Raw genomic sequence first — 26,670 nt, 5'->3', positions numbered from 1 at the left:
TCTGCCACTCTATCATCAAACACATTCAGCAAACCCTCAAAATACTCACTCCATCTCCTTCTCACATCACCACTACTTGTTATCACCTCCCCAATAGCCCCCTTTACTGAAGTTCCCATTTGCTCCCTTGTCTTACGTACTTTACTTACCTCCTTCCAACACATCCTTTTATTCTCCTTAAAATTTAATGATGCTCTCTCACCCCAACTCTCATTTGCCCTCTTTTTCACCTCTTGCACCTTTGTCTTGACCTCTTTCCTCTTTCTTTTATACATCTCCCAGTCATTTCCATTATTTCTCTGCAAAAATCGTCCAAATGCCTCTCGCATCTCTTTCACTAATAATCTTACTTCTTCATCCCATCACTCACTACCCTTTCTAATCTGCCCACCTCCCACGCTTCTCTTGCCACAAGCATCTTTTGTGCAAGCCATCACTGCTTCCGCAAATACATCCCATTCCTCCTTCACTCCCCTTACGTCCTTTGTTCTCACCTTTTTCCATTCTGTACTCAGTCTCTCCTGGTACTTCCTCACACAAGTCTCCTTCCCTAGCTCACTTACTCTCATCACTCTCTTCACCCCAACATTCTCACTCCTTTTCTGAAAACCTCTACAAATCTTCACCTTCAACTCCAAGAGATAATGATCAGACATCCCTCCAGTTGCACCTCTCAGCGTATTAGCATCCAAAAGTCTCTTTCGCGCGTCTATCAATTAACAGGTAATCCAATAACGCTCTCTGGTCATCTCTCGTACTTACACACGAATACTTATGTTTATCTCCCTTTTTAAACCAGGTATTCCCAATCACTAGTCCTTATATATATATATATATATATATATATATATATATATATATATATATATATATATATATATATATATATATATATATTTTTTTTTTTTTTTCTTTTTTTTTCTTTCGTACTATTCATTTCCCGCGATAGCGAGGTAGCGTTAAGAACAGAGGACTGGGCCTTTGAGGGAATATCCTCACCTGGCCCCCTTCTCTGTTCCTTCTTTTGGAAAATTGAAAAAAACGATCGTTTCTCTACTTACTCGGTGAGACGGAACCGGAGGCTTCCCCAGGCGGGATAGCCTCGTCCTTCTAGACCTAAGCGGCGGAGGGGTTCCTTCTCCCTAGTTCTCATCATCCTCCTAATCTTCTTCATTTCGAAGATAGATATTTATTTAAATATGGGAAAAATAGGATGTTGATAATGGAAGAATGAAAGATATATATATATATATATATATATATATATATATATATATATATATATATATATATATATATATATATATATATATATATATATATATATATATATATATGTGTGTGTGTGTGTGTGTGTGTGTGTGTGTGTGTGTGTGTGTGTGTGTGTGTGTGTGTGTGTAACATAATGTATCAATTATTTGGAGTACATTATGTACGACAGTGATGATCGAAATGTTTACCACAAATCCATTGCAAATAACATTAAGTGACCTATAGTGGTCATTTGCTACCTGCCTATGTATCTACTACATAGAGTGTTATCTTCACCTCCTGACTTGTTGCAGACCTAGTGGTTGTCCTGGTAGGACATAAGACTTTGGTCATATCACTCAGACCCGACATACTGGCCACGAGAACCCGGTGATGAACCTTGTGAGGCAATGCTTCAGCTAGACAACAGGGTACTGAGAGGTTTCATTTAACGCCTGCAAACTGAAATCATCAAGGAAGAAAATAATAATTCGAGGCTTTGCAATTAAAAGCTATACTGTAGCGACCGACCTATACTCTACAGGTAATATAGCTTCTACTAACTGGGCTTTAAGGAAGCCCTAAGTCATGTCTGTTTCTTGAAGTGCCTCACATGAGAAGAAAAGGAAAAAGACGGATCCTTTTAATGGTAAACGCCAGCCAAGCTATCGTTTGCAGGTCCTTAACTTGGAAAGACCTGTCATATACGAGAGACTCCTGCCATTCAAATAACTGCACAATTCCTTAGCAATCCACTCAGAAGCCACAGTCTGGATTCCACAACAAATGAATTAACACAGTTCTCATAGTTAGGAAAACACAGCAAAGGGCGTCTACTTGAAAGAGGTCATCACCCTCCGGATACAACATGTAAATGGTCAATAGGAAGTTACCTTGATATATAAGATGTAACGACGAAATATGACCAAACAGCGCGACTACAGCAACACACCCAGAGACCTTTCTACGTAGACAGAGATCGCTGTGCTAACTTTTGTGAGAGCGTTTCAACAAAAGGGAGTTTTCCTTGTCAAACATTAGGTGTTTTGCAGACTTTCGTCTGAGCAAAAACGTAAAAGTATTCTTTCACTGCAAACTTCCTATAGATTTATAAGCATTCATCAAGCAAAACAAAGCTTAGCAATAACTGGAGCAAGATCCTGGACACCCACTTCCATCATACAAGCCATACTTGTGCCAAATCTCTTATTAGTCACCATCTCCCTGGGTTATAGCCAACAGTCATCAACCATAGCAGTGTTTAGTGTTCAGCCAAACCAGAGGGCTAGAAAAATTTCACCTCTTCTAAGCGAGTGTTAGGGTTAGCAAAAAAAAAACAAAAAGAAAAAAAGAAAAAAAAATACAGGGTACGTAAAACAAACATATGAGATTCCTAACAAAGATGACACGTTAACAAATATCGAGATTTTGTGGACGACACAACTTCAGAGTATCAAGGGCACAGAAGCAGCTTATGATATATTGATGACAGATATGTTCATAATGGAAGTATGACTGCTGTCTGATTCCAGACTCACACGCTCTTACATTAGATGTTGATATTCCAAGACGTCTAGAATTAGTCTTTCTGTTTTGTCTATGGATCAAAGCCACTAAAGTTATACTGTTTTATGAATGCTATCGCCCACAGTGGTAAGGGAATAAGGCAATAGACTACACTATATCAGAATATAAATGATTTGCTGTATCAAAACTGTCGAAAATGCATAGAAATGATGTGGGTTTTCAACCAGCGTCTCACAGTAGGATCACTTACTGTTTTTCAAAACAATTTGGTCTAATCTGTCAGATCTTTTTTTTCAACTTTATTTACCTCAATATCGAGATTCTCTCAGTGGAATTCTAGGCAGCTTTCATCCTCATATACACGTAGGTTCATTAGAAGGTCAAGCGGTTCTCAAAGATAACAAAGGTAATGCTAGACATGAAAGTCACACCCTTTACCTAGTCATATGACCAGGATGGCTGAACAGTGATGCAAACTGGTATAATGATCCTCACTGGGGAGGTTGAGAAGCAAGCCGAGAAGCTCAAACGTCTATAGAAATCGTATATCGTAAACAGACGGTACAACAAACTGAACCAGATCATCCCTGGTGTGGACACCAGTGTACAGCGGAACTGGAAGAAAAAATAAAAGAGTAGAATTGATATGACCGTGTGGAGACCAACAATGCATAGGGTAATAATGATGATAAGAACAGAGAGAAAATCAAACACGTTCAGAGTTAGACTATTGATACATGGCGAAATTATCAGGATGCTCAGTGGGAAGCAAAGCCACTGACAACACATCACACAGTAACAAAGAACAGGTCCATTCCACCTATCTGCAAACCTGACAGTAACGTTGCCGCTCGCGGCAAGGGCAACGTTGAGCTTATAAATGATCGTAAAAGAACGATGGAATCTCCGGACCTGAGCAGTGATGCTCCTGTTTTATCTATGGTCACGAGCTTGCCTCTCTCCCTTCGCCTAATCAAACGTGATGAGGTACATAAACCTTTCGTGAAGGCGAGTGTTAACAAACCGATCAGACAAGATGATACAAGTCTCTAAATCATGAAGGATGTGAAGAGAAAATTGCATATCCGCCCTCTTCCCCCTGACTGGCAAGTACTGAATAACAAACGCCTCCACAGTACTCTCCGATAACAGAAGAGCAGGTGATTGTTGGAATATCCAAAGCAGTAACTCTTCTTCCAGTCTATGCCATGATGTTTCCAAGGTGTAGATGAGATACGACAACAAAACTGCTACTGGATCTGACTGCCGAAGTAAACTATGCACGTACACTTGATACAAGATTACATCAATATGTCGTTGTTCTGCATGCTCCTGTGCTCTTGACAGAGATCGGAGAAAGGTCCTTTTGTTTAGGTAAAAAAAAGAATCGTTGTAAAATTTCTTAAGCTAATTGATAACGATCTTGACAGTATTATTTCATAGGTCTTCATTAATGGGCAGGCATCAAGTAAATATGTGCGTTAAGTAAGAGTTCTTTAAGGTAGAGCAACTGTGTCCATTAACTGGAACGTATATTTTCATTAGGTTCATCACCTTATGCCAAAGGTGATGCATTTGCAGATGACTGCATTTAAAACTTTCCTTGAGGAAGGGATGATAGTGTTCGCGAAGCTGCATATATAAAAAAAAATTTCAGATTTATTTCTTTTCGAAGTCAACGTTGGTTAGTTTGTCTTGCATCATTAAAAATTTCGACGAATAGGCATATCATGACGAAATTATGGTACCTTCTCCTCTGTGACGTTAGGCAGGAGATCTCACATCATATCCGTCGTCTAGCTACATTCTTATAGTACGAGTGGTCATCAGACTCTTCTCATAAACATTTGAAAGACAAAGAAAAAAAATTCTACCTGCATAAGTTACTAGACTGGTTTCTAGAAGATAATACCGTCGAACGCCTTGATTTGATTCATTAAAGACTTCATATTTGGTACGATGCTGTTGTCCTCACACATACTTGCATCAGATTCAGAATGGAGGGAAACGTACGCTCGGGAGTCAACTGACTGAAATAGATCGTGAAGCACGCTTCATGAAGTTTCAGTTTCTCGAGAGCTGCGCTGCTCTGTATATATGAAAAAGGTAGAAATACACACTCTTCGTTCAGCTAGATCTAGGGTACTGTTTGTATGATCTGTTTACTTCATGCAAGCTGTAACACCCATTTGCTCGAACATCGCAGTTTTTAGAACCATTCGTTACGAAAAACCGTAAGAATACTGCTGCAGCATAACGATATGTAAGCAGTTAACTTTCTCACACAATACCCAGACTGTTGGTCTAGATCAACAACAACTCAGCTGCTGGCCAACACTTCAGCTTTGATATTTTGTCTCTGCCACTATTTCTAGGCTACGATGGTATATAAACTCGATTCGCACCACCAGATGTCCTGCTAAGATGTCATTTCCATTCATTTAAAACACCCTGACTTCCACTCCACACCATAATGTTCCCCACAGCTCAACACACCCAACACTGACCCAGATCTAAGCCACCACGACTAATGCCCTACACCCACAGCAACTCAGATCGACAGGTGGTTAACAAATTCACTCACTCTGTTTAGCCCGAGAATGTTGTGACCATTTGCTCACACCCACATTAGTTCTACTGCTCTCCGAAACCCTCTGACGTCCTGGTTAGTGGCTCACATCTGTAACATAGCGACTGTTACTTAGCTCCCTAAAACCTTTGACTGACAGTCATCCTCCAGTACATGACGATTACTGTCCCATAACCAATCACTCCTCACAGTTTGAACTTTGGCTACAAGAATCCGAAAGCTGGCCTTTTTCTCAAAATCTTCGACTGTTTGCCCATACCTACGGTAACCCGAGTGTTGGCCCATACCTGAAATACCCCGACTGCTGGCATTCTCTCCGACAGGTGATGCTGATCCACAGGGCTAAGAATAGTGGAGTATATTTATGTATCACCTAAAATGGTGATCCTCATCCAAACCATACCCACTACTTGTCTCTACTTCCATGTTCTGTATCCTGACTACTCCTTTACATCAACTCGTCGAAAATAAGGCCACCATAATTACACCCACAACACCCTAATTGCCGGACTATACTCACAATATCCTGACCACTAGAAAACACCTGCCACTGCCCAACTTCTATCGTACATCAACCCTATGACTGACTGTCAACAAACTCACAACATCCTGTCTCCTGGTTCTCACTCAAAACACTCCGCTCCTTCCGGCTCACAACCACAACGCTATCAGCCAAAGGAGGTCGACCGCAAACAGCGCTGTGAGATTACAGTTTTCAAGACAACGACTGGGGCAAATGTAGTGCAATTAAACTTGGAGGCTCTATAATTCTCTGGAGAAGCCCAGTATCTCAACAACGCCTGACTTTTGTGCCGCCTGTTAAACTTCACTTGTTGGCAACTCTGTTCTAGACAAAGCAAACATGGTCGCAAAGTTACACGATGAAATCAGAATTAATGCAATTAGCCTCCGGCTGTGGCTTATTGCGTAGGTTGAATGTGACGACCATCGCTGTAGAAATGTGAGAACGGATGTAGAAAGTTGAAAGTGGGACACAGATACGATATTGTAAAGAGAACGCAAGTGACACTTTCGTATTTTTTCTCTTGGATGGGTGTCATGATGGAGGTCAACATTTGTAATTATTATCATTATCATTTCACTTTACTCTCGAGGTTTCAGTGACGGATAAAAGTGCACCTCAAGGTGCCTTGATTGAAATATAGAAAAGTTAATGAGAGGGAAAAAGGGGAGACAAGGGTATTTGCTGATTCTGGAGAAAGTGAAAAACTTGTCTTTTAAAATGAGCTTGTTTATAGTTACTGGAAAGACATGATAGGGTACAGAGTTCCCAAGCTTTGAGACGTAGGGAAAGACACAGTATCAAAAAGGCCCACCCATGAGTTCCAAAGGCAACATATTAATCGTGTGACGCAGTAGCTTGCGGAGTATTGCGTGGTCTAGCTGGTAATGTGGCATACAAGCAGCCAGCTCTAGGGACCAGAAAAAACAAAGTAATACCTGTACAAAAGGGAAAGTGAATCAACATACTAGCGTAGGGCAAGGGGATCAAGTTCTGAAGTTAGGCTGGGACAGTTTAAGAGTCGGACCGCTTTCGACTTAACTCTGTCAATTATGGATGCAGAGCTAGAACCACCACAGATGTGAGAGCAGTATTCATAATGAGGACGGAACAATTCTTTGTTTATACGGAGAAACTGCTCGAAGGAAAAGAAATTTCGACACATACACAGGACAAGCAGTTTCTTAGAAGCAGATTTAGCTATTTTCATAATGTGGGATTTCCAAAATAGAGTGAGTTATGTCATGCCAAATACAGAGGGGCTCTTTTGTCATTTTCGTAAAATGGATGAATATATCAAAGCAAGAAATTTCTTTGCACAGACGACAAACGTTGTTCTTGCGAAATGAAATGAAATCATCATTATTCGAAGAAAAAAAAATAAAAGGTTCGAGGAGAATAATGGAATTCATTGATATATATTGGTAATAGAGTTAGAGTTAATAACTGAGCTGGCGTTACTCCAGTCAATAAAATGATCATAGTTTTTAACATGATTAAACAAGGTATTTGATTCTTGTCCAGTTCTTATACTATATTTATGTTGCTTAAGTCTAACAGAAAGATCCTTACCAGTCTGACCAACATAGAATTTATCACAGTTTCCACAAGGCACTTTATAGATGCAACCAAAAGAATTTTCTTATGAATTCCTGATTAAGATATTCTTTATAGTATTATTGTTGCTAAAGGCAACATTTACATTAAAGGATTTAAGCAACATGGGAAGCAAAGTGAAATTATTATCAAAAGGGAGAACTAAAAGATTCTTGGTGTCAATGGGAGGTTTGGGCTCAACTCTATAAAATGATTTCTTTGCTAACTTAAGGGATTTATCAATGAAAGATCTAGGGTACTTTAACTTAGATCCAATCACTTTCCTCTCTTCCTACACGTACACAAGTCTTACATCCTCGATAAAAACTTTTCACTGCCTCTAACAACTTGTCTCCCACACTAAATATTCTTAATACCTTCCATAGAGCATCTCTATCAACTCTATCATATGCCTTCTCCAGATCCATAAATGCTACATACAAATCCATTTGCTTTTCTAAGTATTTCTCACATACATTTTTCAAAGCAAACACCTGATCCACACATCCTCTACCATTTCTGAAACCACACTGCTCTTCCCCAATCTGATGCTCTGTGCATGCCTTCACCCTCTCAATCAATACCCTCTCATATAATTTCCAGGAATACTCAACAAACTTATACCTCTGTAATTTGAGCACTCACTTTTATCCCCTTTGCCTTTGTACAATGGCACTATGCACGCATTCCGCCAATCCTCAGGCACCTCACCGTGAGTCATACATACGTTACATAATCTTACCAACCAGTCAACAATACAGTCACCCCTTTTTTGATAAATTCCACTGCAATGCCATCCAAACCCGCTGCCTTGCCGGCTTTCATCTTCCTTAAAGCTTTTACTACCTCTTCTCTGTTTACCAAATCATTCTCCCTAACCCTCTCACTTTGCACATCGCCTCAACCAGAACACCCTATATCTGCCACTCTATCATCAAACACATTCAACAAACCTTCAAAATACTCACTCCATCTCCTTTTCACATCACCACTACTTGTTATCACCTACCCATTTGCCCCCTTCACTGATGTTCCCATTTGTTCCCTTGTCTTACCACTTTATTTACCTCCTTCCGAAGCATCTTTTTATTCTTCCTAAAATTTAATGATACTCTCTCACCCTAACTCTCATTTGACCTCTTTTTCACCTCTTGCAGCTTTCTCTTGACCTCCTGCCTCTTTTATACATTTCCTAGTCATTTGCATTATTTCCCTGCAAAAAGTCGTCCAAATGACTCTCTCTTCTCTTTCACTAATAATCTTACTTCTTCATCCCACCACTCACTACCCTTTCTAATCTGCCTACATCCCACGCTTCTCATGCCACAAGCATCTTTTGCGCAAGCAATCACTGCTTCCCTAAATACATCCCATTCCTCCCCCACTTCCCTTACGTCCTCTGTTCTCACCTTTTTCCGTTTTGTACTCAGTCTCTCCTGGTACTTCCTCACACAAGTCTCCTTCCCAAGCTCACTTACTCTCACCACTCTCTTCACCCCAACATTCTCTGTTCCTCTCTGAAAACCTCTACAAATCTTGACCTTCGCCTCCACAAGATAATGATCAGACATCCCTGCAGTTGCACCTCTCAGCACATTAACATCCAAAAGTCTCTCTTTCGCGCGCCTATTAATTAACAAGTAATCCAATAACGCTCTCTGACCATCTCTCCTACTTACATACGTATACTTATGTATATATCTCTTTTTAAACCAGGTATTCCCAATCACCAGTCCTTTTTCAGCACATAAATCTACAAGCTCTTCACCATTTCCATTTACAACACTGAACACCCCATGTACACCAATTATTCCCTCAACTGCCACATTACTCACCTTTGCAGTCAAATTACCCATCACTATAACCCGGTCTCGTGCATCAAAACTACTAACACACTCATTCAGCTGCTCCCAAAACACTTGCCTCTCATGATCTTTCTTCTCATGCCCAGGTGCATATGCACCAATAATCACCCATCTCTCTCCATCCACTTTCAGTCTTACCTATATCAATCCAGAGTTTACTTTCTTACACTCTATCACATACTCCCACCTCTCCTGTTTCAGTAGTGCTGCTCCTTCCCTTGCTCTAGTCCTCTCACTAACCCTTGACTTTACACCCAAGACATTCCCAAACCACTCTTCCCCTTTTCCCTGGAGCTTCCGTTTCAGTGATTGTATATACCATCATATCAGAGACTACAATAAAGGATGATATGCATGTGATATCTACATTATGAGTTTCTGGTACGAGCATAAAATCCAAAATGTTGCTTGGGAAATAAATATATCATAAACGTTAACTAATTGATTGAGAAAGAATAACGTTGAAAATGACTAACAATCCTACCGTACATAAAATAGATTAAAACTTGACGTATATAACTAATTCAACAGACGCAATATCTCACAGTCGGAGATTAGATTTTTACAGCTCATCACTGAATATCCCAACGTTAAACACATACATTTAAATCAACTAGACAGTTCTACTCAAAACCTAATAAAACTTATCTAAAAACAGTAACTTTTGCAAAGACCAGTATAAGTTGGTTTACTATAAACTGATGTTATGAAGGATCTTCAACATTTACTTTTCTTAATATCAAGAAAAGAGAAGGAATAATTTTTCTCACTTCCTAGGTCAATTTATTGCTGTTATGTTGGGAACTCAAATGATCTAAAGAAAAGGAACATCGTCCGAAAGCATATAGATCAAAGGTGCATCATCTACATAAGGTCTACAACACAAAGGTTTGAGATATGATGGACAGTCTTCCGGACACCTAACTTTATGGTGGCATAAAGATGCGTTAGTAATAGTGGAAGTAGCGGAGAGACCATCATTACACCATCCGTTCGTCTAAATGTTGCGCCATTGAACAAAAACAAGCAGTTAGTCGATGACAAAGATAATAATTCCTTACACTGAAACTTGGGTAACCCATGCACTGTGTTCTCGGTGAACAGGTTGTCATAGATATACTGATGCTTGCCTTGAGTAGGGTGTTATAAACAAAGGTTCCCACGTCAGAGCTGGTCATAACGTATCAAAAGAAATGCAAATTACGAATGTGTTTTACGCATGAGAAAGAAACCTTCATTGTACTTTCATTATTAGTTATTGGTGAAGTAACTGTAACTAAGAATTTAGCTAGACTGTAACTATAAGTGCCGACCGAAGTCAATATAGGTCTCAGGGTACAATCTACCTTACTGAACCTCTGGCAGACCGTACATGACGCCTGGTCGGGAGCCAGACACATACACCTGTGATAGTTTCATCATCAATAACACTACTTGCATGTCTGTTCCTTAAGATTCTTTATCTTTCGTCTTCATATTTCATTATTAGGCAAAATCCTTACTCACTATCTGCCTTTTTGAATTTAGTCCTAATCTGAATAATTCTTAATAATTCTCTCTGTAACTGATCATCTCTATTTATCATTACTGCCCCAATATCTTTATCAGGCCTCATACTTACAACGCTATGATCCATCAATAGATCTTTGAAAGCACACAATTTTCTCTCATGAAGTGAATGAACCAAGTCATTGATATGTTTAGAATAATACGCTGAAGAGGCCACGTCTCTATGTGATATCTTTTAAGAAAATCAAATCGTTTACATTCTTTGCCATGAAAAACACACACGTATTTAAAATCGTGAAAAAATTTCTCAAAACCTAAGGAAATGGCCTATAAGCTTCGGTATCTTTGGATGGATGATATATATCAGTTCTTTAGCAAGTACAGACTTGTCTGTAGAAGTGTCATAGATGAATTGTTAAATATAACGCCGTACGAACAAATGTTACCAACTGAAGCATTATACCCTAATCTGCAAAGGGAAATGACTGTTCGAATACTATGTAATACTATGTAATTCGGGGCGATCACGGCCTAGCAATTGAGCTCCTGCCTGCCACGCAGGGGTCCCAAGTTTGATACTGGCTGTTGGAGGTTTGTATGTTATGTGAAAGTGTGCAGTCATATGCACTATATCCGTATGCATATATATATATATATATATATATATATATATATATATATATATATATATATATATATATATATATATATACCTCCGTGCTATACAGATAGGTTCTGTAAAATGTTATCTGCTGGTTGTGTGAGCCTACCGGAGATGACCAGTGGAGACCCCGTTGCTCATCAACGTGAGAAGAAGGGTATTCGATTACATAGTATTCGAATGGTTATTCCCCTATTAGGGGCGATCATAACCTAGCAGTAATGCTCCCGCCTACCACGCAGGGGTCCCGAATTCGATCCTGGCTGTTGGAGGTTTGTACGTTAATATGGAAGTGCGCATTCCTATGCACTATATATATATATATATATATATACATATATATATATATATATATATATATATATATATATATATATATATATATATATATATATACATATATATATATATATATATATATATATATATATATATATATATATATATATATATATATATATATATATATGAAATACACTTACACACGTACATACGCACGCACAAGCAAACAGAAATATATATATATATATATATATATATATATATATATATATATATATATATATATATATATATATATATATATATATATATATGTGAAAGTGTGCATATGTGAAAGAAAGCATATATATATATATATATATATATATATATATATATATATATATATATATATATATATATATATATATATGAAATACACTTACACACATACATACGCACGCACAAGCAAACAGAAATTTCTTAGCATTTATACATTCCTGCTCCAGTGAAAGGAGGTCCTGCATCCGGCATCTTTAAGACTTTTACGACAGGTGTGAGCTCGTTCTGAAGTGAAAAAGCTGGGTGGGTAAACTCTATGTTCCCCGACTGCCAGAAAACCTTTGACATACATTTCCTTTGGATGTTGATTACGAAGCCAGAGCTACAAGCGGGAATCAAGGGTAATCTTCTCCATTGGATTGAGAATCACCTAAGTGCAAGAAATCAAAGTCTCATTCTCAGAGGGTTGTTGATGGTACAAGGTTTGAAGGTTACACAAGGATCGGTGCTGGACCCACTCCTGTTCTTGGTGTATGTAAACGATTTGCCAGAAGGACTAGACTCGTACCTGACCGAACGTTCATGTTTGCGGATAATGCCAAGGTCATGAGAGAATTAAGGAATGAAGCGACTGTAACAGCTTACAGGAGAGCCTGCACACTCTCCAAAGTTGGTCAGATAAATGACTGATAAGATTTAGTTCAAGTATGTGCAAGGTAATGATGATGGGACACTAAGGAAGAGGGCCACAGTATGAATGTTGCTCAGCGGGATATAAGCTACAGGAATCGAAATGTGCAAAGAGATCTAGACGTCGAAATTCCAAATAGTCTGTCGCCAGAGCTTTACATCAGGAGAACTGTGAGAGAAACGAATCATTTGCTGGCAAATATCAAAATTGCATTCAAGTACAAAAATAAGTAAATGTTTCTTAGGCTATTTACAGCATATCTTACACTGATATTGGCCTATGCCCTCAGGTCTGGTCACCTCACATAGGAAGCACAAAGATGTGATTGAGAAGGTCCAGAAGAGAAATCTTAAGATGGAACTTGAATTAAGAAGACTGAGCTACAGTAAAACTTTGAGGGCTACAAAGCTGTTTGCCTTCAAGGGCAGAGAAGAGATGGGTGATCTGGTAACAGTCATTCATTCCCTGAATCAACTTGATGTTGACAGTAAGTAGTCGCCCACGAGGTGCAGTACCAGAGTTACCAGAGCCCATGGTTGTTGTAAGGGTTGTGAAAGGTGGGAGTTATTCAAGCAAGGAGACCCTGAATGTAGAGCACTTTCTTATATCACACGGTACAAAAATACATAGGAAGCGGTCTCATGAGTGTAAGGCTCTTTCCCCGAAAGGTATAAGTAGGTAAAGTGATAATGACACATATCATAGACACGCATAAACAAACGTACTCTCTCTCTCTCTCTCTCTCTCTCTCTCTCTCTCTCTCACACACACACACACATACACACACACGCACACACACACACTCACAACACACACACACACACACTCACAACACACACACACACACACACACACACACACACACACACACACACACACACACTCACAACACACACGCAGACACTCACAACACACACACACACACACACACACACTCACAACACACACAACACACACACACACACACACACACTCACAACACACACACAGACACTCACAACACACACACACGCACACAGACACACACACACACACACACACACACACACACACACTCACAACACACACACAGACACTCACAACACACACACACACACACACACACACACACACACACACACACACACACTCGGGAGGAGCAAGGAGGGAGGCTAGTGTCAGGGCAAGGGTGTGTGTTTATGAATGTGTCGTGTATTGATCGTGAGTCAGGCCCCCAGGTACTCCTGACGACCACGGCCTCCCGACCCAAGGTGCTGCACCAACCTACCTACCACCCAGAATATTTGAGCAGTTCAGAAGATCAATCTCACTATACACCACTCAGAACTCACTCTCTCTCTCTCTCTCTCTCTCTCTCTCTCTCTCTCTCTCTCTCTCTCTCTCTCTCTCTCTCTCTCTCTCTCTCAGGTCGATGTCTCATCTTTCTGCCTCACCCGCAAGTGAGCTGCTGGCTTTCAGTCCACAGACCTACGATCTCTCCATCTCGTCCATAACACTCGGCAACACGTGACTCACACGACTCTTTCCTCGTAACTCTAGATTCTCCTGCGGCAAGCGCTACGCGTTAGTGCTGCCTTTTGGCAAAAATCTAATCGTGAGCGCAGGTAAGTACTCCCTCCATGAAAACAAGGATTCCATAATGATCTAACTGTCGTTAACAAAATATTTCCAAACTTTGATAATATCAACACAAAGTACACACAAAGTCCAGTTACCAGGAGCAATGGGCGGTAGTTTGATAGAGAAACAAAAAAGACATTGACGAAATGATTCAAATTCATCGAAAACTACGTGCAAATATCACAGATGCAAAATCAATAAACACAGTACACAATATTTGATTGTTTCGAGCCGGTAACATTAAAACTCAGGGGACGAAAATGGGCAATTATCTTCCATTTCTGCACAAGGTAACCCCATTATTGGGCAATGGGTTTTCTATTACGTATCTGCTTTAAGACCTTTATGCTCTCTCTCTCTCTCTCTCTCTCTCTCTCTCTCTCTCTCTCTCTCTCTCTCTCTCTCTCTCTCTCTCTCTCTCTCTCCATAGCTGAGCGAGAAACTCAACCTGGCCACAGGTGAGGAATGGTGTACTTAGCTCTCATCTGATCACTGAAGTCAGTATTCCTCTATGTGTGTACATCAACGACGAGGCTTCAGCTTCGCATACCCACATTATGAAGAGTTTACTATGGGATTTGTGTTCTCCGAGAAGACAGAGGGGCGAAGGAAAGGTCTTTAGCAAAGGATGTGAGTGAGATAAGCGTTAAGAAGATTGAAGGTGACTTGGTAAGTCTTTAACTAATACCAGGGAAATGATGAGGTACGTCTTCGTCTTCAGTGATCTACCTTTCCGGGAGGTACGGTTTCGTGGATGTAACGTGAGGTGCGATATTGGATAAGGATTTGTGACAGTCACGTAGTTACCCATTGCCATCCTTAACGTAGGATCAGCTAACTAACACCACCAATAGCAATCCCCAGCTAACAAATACCACCAACTAACCCCCAGCTAACTAACACCACCAACTAACCCCCAGCTAACAAATACCACCAACTAACCCCCAGCTAACTAACACCACCAACTAACCCCCAGCTAACTAACACCACCAACTAACCCCCAGCTAACTAACACCACCAACTAACCCCCAGCTAACTAACACCACCAACTAACCCCCAGCTAACTAACACCACCAACTAACCCCCAGCTAACAAACACCACCAACTAACCCCCAGCTAACTAACACCACCAACTAACCCCCAGCTAACAAATACCACCAACTAACCCCCAGCTAACTAACACCGCCAACTAACCCCCAGCTAACAAACACCACCAACTACCCCAGCTAACTAACACCACCAACTAACCCCCAGCTAACTAACACCACCAACTAACCCCCAGCTAACTAACACCACCAACTAACCCCCAGCTAACAAATACCACCAACTAACCCCCAGCTAACTAACACCACCAACTAACCCCAGCTAACAAACACCACCAACTAACCCCCAGCTAACTAACACCACCAACTAACCCCCAGCTAATTAACACCACCAACTAGTCCCCAGCTAACTAACACCACCAACTAACCCCCAGCTAACTAACACCGCCAACTAACTCCCAGCTAACAAACACCACCAACTAACCCCCAGCTAACTAACACCACCAACTAACTCCCAGCTAACAAACACCACCAACTACCCCAGCTAACTAACACCACCAACTAACCCCCAGCTAACAAACACCACCAACTAACCCCCAGCTAACAAACACCACCAACTAACCCCCAGCTAACAAACACCACCAACTAACCCCCAGCTAACAAACACCACCAACTAACCCCCAGCTAACAAACACCACCAACTAACCCCCAGCTAACTAACACCACCAACTAACCCCCAGCTAACAAACACCACCAACTAACCCCCAGCTAACAAACACCACCAACTAACCCCCAGCTAACAAACACCACCAGCTAACCCCCAGCTAACTAACACCACCAACTAACCCCCAGCTAACTAACACCGCCAACTAACTCCCAGCTAACAAACACCACCAACTAACCCCCAGCTAACTAACACCACCAACTAACTCCCAGCTAACAAACACCACCAACACTCACCCAGCTAACTAACACCACCAACTAACCCCCAGCTAACAAACACCACCAACTAACCCCCAGCTAACAAACACCACCAACTAACCCCCAGCTAACAAACACCACCAACTAACCCCCAGCTAACTAACACCACCAACTAACCTACTAAGACTCGGGTATACTCTTGCCAGTGTCCTAAGTGTTCCAGTGCTCTACAGGGCAGGGACGTCCAAACTGCTCAAGTAAACGACAGGTTCAGCCACATACCTGAGGGAATGATAGAAACAGAAAGCTTAGCAATGTCAAGCCAACTCAAGCAAAACACGATCATTATAGTCACACAAAGATTACGTGGGAATTTTCTCTAAATTGATACAAAGTCAAATCCTACAGTATAAGCATTTTGAGTGAGCAAAAGATCAGGATCTTGGGGAGTTTGTAATAGATATCTCAGAAGTGACTATCAAAAAGCAAAAATGGGAAAATTCCACCGGAAAAAAAGTCATTGAATTAACACTATTCATATTGGTTGAAGTTTGAATTAATCGATTTTCTCTAGTAACACACCGTCTCAAGACTCGACACCCAAATGAAATATATTAGCTTCACTCATACTATATATATATATATATATATATATATATATATATATATATATATATATATATATATATATATATATATAAAAAAAACATTGAGATGTATAGGTATGTATATTTGCGTGTGTGGACGTGTATGTATATACATGTGTATGGGGGTGGGTTGGGCAATTTCTTTCGTCTGTTTCCTTGCGCTACCTCGCAAATGCGGGAGACAGCGACAAAGCAAAAAAAAAAAAAAAATATATATATATATATATATATATATATATATATATATATATATATATATATATATATATATATATATATATATATATCCCTTATTCCTGGGGATAGGGGAGAAAGAATACTTCCCACGTATTCCCTGCGTGTCGTAGAAGGCGACTAAAAGGGGAGGGAGCGGGTGGCTGGAAATCCTCCCCTCTCGTTTTTTTTTTTTTTTTTTTTTTTAATTTTCCAAAGGAAGGAACAGAGAGGGGGGCCAGGTGAGGATATTCCCTCTAAGGCCCAGTCCTCTGTTGATAACGCTACCTCGCTAATGCGGGAAATGGCGAATAGTACGAAAGAAAGAAAAAGGAAAATATATATCCCTGGGGATAGGGGAGAAAGAATACTTCCCATGTATTCCCTGTGTGTCGTGGGAGGCGACTAAAGGGGAAGGGAGCGGGGGGCTGGAAATCCTCCCCTCTTGTTTTTTTTTTTTTTTTCCCAAAGAAGGAACAGAGAAGGGGGCCAGATGAGGATATTCCCTCAAAGGCCCAGTCCTCTGTTCTTAACGCTACCTTGCTAATGCGGGAAATGGCGAATAGTATGAAAGAAAGATATATATATATATATATATATATATATATATATATATATATATATATATATATATATATATATATATATATATATATATATATATGTCGCTGTCTCCCGCACTAGCGAGGTAGCGCAAGGAAACAGACGAAAGAATGTCCCAACCCACACACATACACATGTATATATATACACGTCCACACACGCAAATATACATACCTATACATCTCAACGTATACATATATATACACACACAGACATATACATATATACACATGTACATAATTCATACTGTCTGCCTTTATTCATTCTTATCGCCACCTCGCCACACATGCAATAACAACCCCCCCCCCTCTCATGTGTGCGACGTAGCGCTAGGAAAAGACAACAAAGGCCACATTCGTTCACACTCAGTCTCTAGCTGTCATGTAATAATGCACCGAAACCACAGCTCCCTTTCCACATCCAGGCCCCACAGACTTTCCATGGTTTACCCCAGACGCTGCACATGCCCTGGTTCAAACCACTGACAGCACGTTCATCCCGGTATACCACATCGTTCCAATTCACTCTATTCCTTGCACGCCTTTCACCCTCCTGCATGTTCAGGCCCCGATCACTCAAAATCTTTTTCACTCCATCTTTCCACCTCCAATTTGGTCTCCCACTTCTCGCTCCCTCCACCTCTGACACTTATATCCTCTTTGTCAATCTTTCCTTACTCATTTTCTCCATGTGACTAAACCATTTCAATACACCCTCTTCTGCTCTCTCAACCACACTCTTTCTATTATCACACATCTCTCTTACGCTTTCATTTCTTACTCGATCAAACCATCTCACACCACATATTGTCCTCAAACATCTCATTTCCAACGCATCCACCCTCCTCGGCACAACCCTATCTATAGCCCACGCCTCGCAACCATATAACATTGTTGGAACCACTACACCTTCAAATATACCCATTTTTTCTCTCCGAGATAACGATCCGGCCTTCCACATATTCTTCAACGCTGCCAGAACCTTAGCCCCCTATTCAACCCTGTGACTCACTCCTGCTTCCATGGTTCCATCCACTGCTAAATATATATATACACACACATATATTTATCATACAAACCTCCAACAACCAGGATCGAACCCGGGACCCCTGTGCAACAAGCGGGAATGCTACTGCTAGGCCATAGCCTAGCGGTAGCATTCCCGCCTGATGTACAAGGGTCCCGGGTTCGATCCTGGCTGTTGGAGGTTTGTATGTTCTATGAACGTGCGTGTTCCTGTGCACTTTGTTCGTGTGTATATATATATATATATATATATATATATATATATATATATATATATATATATATATATATATATACATATATGTATATATATATATATATATATATATATATATATATATATATATATATATATATATATATATATATATATATATATATATATATATATATTCTATACTTTGTCGCTGTCTCCCGCGTTAGCGAGGTAGCACAGGAAACAAACAAATGAAAGAATGGCCCTACCCACCCACATACACATACATACACATGTACATATTCATACTTGATGCCTTCATCCATTCCCATCGCTACCCTGCCACACATGAAATGGCACCCCTCCTTCCCCCGCATGCGCACGAGGTAGCGCTAGGAAAAACAACCAAGGCCACATTCGTTCATACTCAGGTTTACCGTTTCCTCTAAATATGTCCAAACCATTTCAGCACACCGTCGTCACGTCTCTCCAACATTGTCTACATACTGCCACATCTTTCTTTTAACATATAATTTCTTATTCGAGTCATCTGTCTCTAACCACACATTCTTCTTAAACAATGCACTTCCAACTCATCCATCCTGGTCCAGACTTTTTGTTTGGGCCCTATGCCTCACATTCAGACAATACCTCTGGGACGACTATACCCTCCAACATACCCATGAATGCTCCTCCAGGCATTGATAACTCTTTGTACACAAGTACTCTTCCAAGTCTCCAGGGCCTTTGCTCCATCAACAATGCCGTGGCACATCTGGTTCCATCCTCTCTCATAACCGCTCCCAGTCATCGAAAACACTTAAAGATCTCTAGCTTCTCTCCATGCTAACAAACAGTTCATCCAGCATGTTTTTCTCTACCGTTAAACTTCATAGCCTTTATTTCATTTCACATTAATTCGCAACTTCTTTCTTTCACACACTATTCTAAACTTAGAGGCCATCTTCAGTATTTCACTCGATTCTGTCACTACCCCAACAGAATTTGGAGCTCTCACTCTCTCCAAGACTCCTGCATTCACCTTCTCTCAACACCCCATACATAAACAGATTAAACAGCCATGGTAACGTCAAACGAACCTCTACTGCAGATTGCACTTTCACATGAAAATACTCACCTTCCTCTTTTACTGTTCGCACACACGCTTTACTCTCATGATAAAAAACTTCTCACTACTTCGATTAGCTTTCTCCCACAGAATACATTCGTAATATCTTGCAGGCGTACTAGGCAGGGCTTAAGGTGCTAGATGTGTTACACTAAGTTGTGGTGTAGACAGTATTAATGTACCAGGCATCGCAATAGTTTCTCTGTCAACCCTATCTAATGCTTTCTCCAAAACCATAAATGTCACGAACAAATCCTTCTGTTTCCCTAATCACTTATCATCTACATTCTTAGAAGTGATCACCTGACCTACGAATCCTGTACCCCTCCTGAAGCCGCACTATTCCTCTCCAAAATAAAGTCTCGTGCATGCCATCGCCCGCTGCATCACCGTCCTCTCATTCAACTTCCCAGGTGCACTCAACAAACTAAGACATCTTCAGTCCGAACATTCTCTTTTCTTCTAATGCTTTGGCGCTACACACACAGTCTGCCAATCTTCACACATTTAACATTGGGCTAAACTTACTATGGAAAATCCTAGCTAACCAATGAACGTCACTGTTGCTCCCTTTCTTGAGATATTCAAGTGCAATCCCATCCACTCCAGCCACTTTGATTCACATCATCTCACGCCAGGCATTCACCACATTTCATCTGTTTACTAAACCACCTTTCGCTAAGCTTTCAGCTTAGGCTGACTTCCCATGAAGTTCAACGGTATTCTGCGTAGGTAAGTCGTTTGCAATACAGACAATAACACCATCGAAAATATGAATCTCACAATCCATGCGCCATCCGTGTTATTTGTGACTGCCCTGATTTACAGGCGATGGCACGTTTACTTGAAAATCACCGACAGTGTGAGAGTTATCACTGAAGATTTACTTCAGATGAACTGCTGTGATGAAATAATGAAAATGAAAAATGTTGAATGCGTAGCAACTCGCAGTGTCAAAAGAGGATATGGAAAAAAAGAAATGAAAAGGAAACATGCATTAAAAGAATGCAGAGAATTCACAGCAATATTCAGTCTAGATCTCTTGGTGTTATGGAAGATTTAGATATTATGATACTCTTTTATTATGTCTCCCTCCCAAAAACCCACCCCCATCCCCCACACAAATGAAAATAAATGAATGAGCAAAACAGAGCAAGGTATAACTAAAAATATACCAGTGATATAACTGACGCAGGTGGAGATGATTTAACTATGTGGGCAGGACATTTTCCTTGAAGTATTTGATAGCTACTGTCATCATGGACGATATATCTTTGATCATGAGACCATCAACTCTGATAATGATTCTCATCCAACGTGAAGCACTGTTGGCTGAGGCTGGGGTTACCCGACGTAACATCCAGGTTTTATCGCACAATGCGTTACGTTTGGGAGTCAGGATTTCACTAATAAAGAGAGCAGGTTTGAATTGTGCACGGCTACATATCAGGAATTTTTATGGCCTCTCCTACACGGCTGGATCGTAATGTGACATCAACGTGAGTGGTTTGATCTCGTATCCAGTCAGTGGTACAGTAATTCTTTAGTCGTGTTATCATTCATAAGTATACCTCTCATTTTACCACTGTGAGTGTGAGTACAACATTCTGCTGAAGTTTATGATAAAAGGTCATGCATTTATAATCAATATTTCACGTCCTTCATAATCATGTGGATCATTTCATTTTTCAAAGAAAGAGTCTTAGATTCTAGATCAAGCACTTTCTACTCACGTTGAGTTTCAGTTGGTTCAGTCATCCATTCAGTATCTTGTCAGTGTTGTCACTAAGTTCAGACGTCATCATGTTAGTCAGCCATCCAACAAGAGGGATGGATCGGCCATACCATATGAGGCTCTGAAAATGATTGCAGACGTTAAGTCACTCGCTCCCCTGGTGCTAGTGATGGACCTAAGCTAGGGAGGCAGTGGTCTCAAGAGCTGAGGTGCTGTGTCTACCTTCAAGCTTTAGCACCGGTGGCACAAGCACCCTTCTCCCCACCTCGAGACAGTATTGGTCACTATTTTCTGGAGAAAGTATATACGTGATGTGCGCTTATATAAGAGGTCGGCCGCAGAGGGAATATTGTTGTGGACCCAGAGCTCGCATGTTTATATCCTCCAACGCTGCGGTTGGCTTGGCTTGCCTGGGGTCGCCCAGGAACAAACACATTATCACCACAATCAGGCGTTGCATTTCTAAGTCAAATCACGTGAGTGCGTGGCAAGATGGTGCCTGTGTTGACCCGATCAATGTGATCAATTATTGATCAGCCTGACTTGATTATACTCCGGTGAAACTATATTAGGCCAGGAGTGTTGGTGCAAGCGATACAATATGACGACTATATGGTACGTGTTTTGCTGTCTCTTTTGTATCCACAATACCAGCCTTTACCTTGTTTGTAGCATGTGTAACTAGCTATTACGATAGGTATTGCCAATTCCTTGCATTATCCAAAGATGCTGGAATTACTTCATGCTGATTTCATTATCAATTTCTCTTTCTTGCTGTATACGTTTACTCCGTTACTGAATTGCAACAAGCTTTATCGATCAATTTTCATGTTTTGCTGCAAATCCTCGCCTTTAGGGTCCTCAAGGCGATCGGCATCTTGCCAGACTTATTTCGGTCACAAACAGCCACTAGCCACTATGTTTTACTTCCCACGTCAAATGACATCGTTTCGCTGCCTTGTCTTCGTAACCGTATAATAAAAATAATGGATGTATAAAATTTGTTCTCCTGACAAGTGTGGTGGAATGACTGATTCCCTGTTAAGTTTTTGAGAAAATGGTAATGTAGCTGCACAAAGTGTATGCCTGTGTATTCAAACGGTTTCCTGGGAACATATTATGATGGTGAAAGATTACGTTGCTTCCTAAGCTTTCCGGGTACCATCAGTTTACATAGTAATTGGGGTCATAAAGAATGACATCTATTTTGTCCTCAAAAAACACAATACCTACAGACTAATCTTACATTTCTCCTGCCAAAGGAGGATGTTCTAAACTCATTATTTTTCAAGTCGAAAGTATTTAGGCAGTTCGTTTAAAACAAACTAAACACAACTCTCGTTAATGATAAATATTTTTGATCAGATCCATCGTGTCCAGATCAATTTGATTTATTCTCGGCGTGAGAAATGTTTTCTTTCTACAACTGCTAACCACATACTACCTACCAGAGTGAGTCGGTCTGTCTGTCTGTCTGTCTGTCAGACTGTCTGTTTGTCTGTCTGTCAGGAAAAATTTACATACAGAGTTGATAACTAAAGCAACCGGCACAGTACCTAGAACAGCCGACACCGTATCTACAAAGTTCGGTGCCGTATTTGGACCAAATGTTACCGTAAATATGATAACCGGCACCGTACCTACAACAGACGGAACCGGATCTAGAAAATAGGCACCATACCAAGAACAACAGACACAGTACCAAGAACAACAGGCACCGTACCAAGAACAACAGGCACCGTACCAAGAACAACAGGCACCGTACCAAGAACAACAGGCACCGTACCAAGAACAACAGGCACCGTACCAAGAACAACAGGCACCGTACCAAGAACAACAGGCACCGTACCAAGAACAACAGGCACCGTACCAAGAACAACAGGCACCGTACCAAGAACAACAGGCACCGTACCAAGAACAACAGACACTGTACCAAGAACAACAGACACTGTACCAAGAACAACAGGCACCAGTACCAAGAACAACAGACACTGTACCAAGAACAACAGACACTGTACCAAGAACACCTGGCATCACACCTAGGATAACCGGTACCATACCTACGACGACTGGTATCTAAAACAACTGACACATGACCTAAGATATCTGGAAAATACGTATGATAACCGGCACATTACCTAGAACGTGGCAGTCTGCCGAGAACAGCCGGTAACCAACCTAGAACAACTGGCACAGTACCGAAAATCACCGGCATCGAACCTAGAACAAGTAGAACAGTACCAAGAACAACCAGCCATAGAACGACTGTTACCGTAACAAGAACAAGTAACATAATACCCAGAACAGCCAGCACCTTACTTAGAACGACTGACACCGTATCTAGAAATAGTACCGTACATAGTACAACTGGCACACCGTTTCTAGAACGACTGGTAAGGTACCAAAAAGAACAACTGGCATCGTACCTACAACATCCGATACCATACCTAAAACAGGCGGCATCGTATTTAGAACAACAGACACTATTACCCAGCACAAAAGGCACCACACGTAGAACAGCCGGCACAGTACCTAGAAGAACTAACACCGTAACTAGAACAACCGACGTCTTACCTAGATAAACTGGCACTGAACTTAGAACAAGTGGAGCTGGACTTAGGACAGCTGGCTACTCATATAGGTATACTAGTTTAGATCTCTCTTTTTATACCATGCATTCCAATCACAGGCTCTCTTTCAGCACAGTTCCACAAGCAGTTCACCTCTTCCATCAACATTACTGAGTATCCCATGCCCACGAATAATAACCACAACTGACATATTACTTACCATTTGAATTCCCCTACACTAATACCCGGTCTCTTGCATCAAAACTATCGACAAACTCACTCAGCTGCTCTCAAATTATTTGCCTCTCACAATCTTTCATTTTATGGTCAGATGTATAAGTACTAATGAATCACCTATCCCTTGCAATTCACTTTCATTTTCACCCACATCAGCCTGGGGCTGACTTCCTTACGCTCTCTCACACACTTCCATAATTCCTGATACCGCAATGTTGCTATCTCTTCCTTAGCTTTTGACTTCCCATCAATCCCTGAATATGCGCCTCGGACATTTCTGCAACATTCATTTCCTTTAATATAGAGTTTTGTTTCACTTAGAGCCAGAACATACTATATACATGCTATATACCTCTTCATTCGTCTCATTTTCATTACGTATGTACATATAATAATAATGATAATAACAATGATAATAATAATAATGGTAATAATAATAATAATTATAATAACAATACTAATAATAATAATAATAATAATAATAAAGCTAATAATAATAATGATTTATATTTTTCTTATTCATATTTATCTTATATTCATTATACTTAGCCGCTGTCTCCAGCGACAGCGAGGTATCACGAGGAAAACAGACGGAAGAATGGCCCAACCCAACCCAAGAAATGCATATACATAAACGCCCATACACGCACATATACATACCTATACATTTCAGGGTATACATACACACACATATACATATATACATATGTATATATTCATACTTGCTTTCTTCATCCATTCACGTCGCCATCCCGCTACACATGAAACAGCAGCCCTCTCCCCCCCGCACGCGCACGAGGGAGCGCTAGGAAAAGACAACAAAGGCCACATTCGTTTACACTCAGTCTCTAGCTGTCATGTGTAATGCACCGAAACCACAGCTCCCTTATCACATCCAGGCCCCACAAAACTTTCCTTGGTTTACCCCAGACGCTTCACATGCCCTGGTTCAATCCATTGACAGCACGTCGACCCCAGTATACCACATCGTTCCAATTCATTCTATTCCTTACACACATTTCGCTCTCCTGCATGTTTAGGTCCCGGTATACCACATCGTTCCAATTCACTCTGTTCCTTGGTCGCCTTTCACCCTCCTGCATGTTCAGGCCCCGATCGCTCAAAATCTTTATCACGCCATCCTTCCACATCCAATTTGTTCTTCCACTTCTCCTCGTACCCTCCATCTCTGACACATATATCCTCTTTGTCAATCTTTCCTCACTCATTCTCTCTCCATGTGACCAAACAATTTCAATACACCCTCTTCTGCTCTCTTAACCACACTCTTTTTATTTCCACACACCTCTCTTACCCTTTCATTACTTATTCGATCAAACCACCTCACACCACATACAGTCCTCAAACATAATAATGATAATGATAATAACAATAATGATAATAATAACAATAACAACAATAATAATAATAATGATGATAATAATAATAATAATAATAATAATAATAATAATGATAATAATAATAATGATAATAATAATGATAACAATAATAATAATAATGATAATAATAATAATGATAATAATAATAATAATAATAATAATAATAATAATGATAATAATATTAACAATGATGATGATAATAATACATTTATAACACTGCATGTGAGAACTTGCCTTAACAAGTTCCATCACCGTCAGCGAAGAGGAATAAGAACAGCGTCTCTGAGGAAGCGTTCTCTATAGATAAGCCCAACGTGCAAACTTAATCCCACGTAGACTGAAATCTTGAAACTTCAAGATCCTCATGAAAGGCTTCTGAGTGTCTTTTATTTCCTACTTTTTATTTGAGACGGCACAGGCAATGAATCCCCTAATCAAGGCTATCTCATTTAATCTCTCTCTCTCTCTCTCTCTCTCTCTCTCTCTCTCTCTCTCTCTCTCTCTATATATATATATATATATATATATATATATATATATATATATATATATATATATATATATATATATATATA

This window comes from Panulirus ornatus, chromosome 20 (assembly GCF_036320965.1).
Source record: "Panulirus ornatus isolate Po-2019 chromosome 20, ASM3632096v1, whole genome shotgun sequence".
NCBI classification, from domain to species: Eukaryota; Metazoa; Arthropoda; class Malacostraca; order Decapoda; family Palinuridae; genus Panulirus; species Panulirus ornatus.
Note: the sequence above shows the minus strand (reverse complement) of the source record.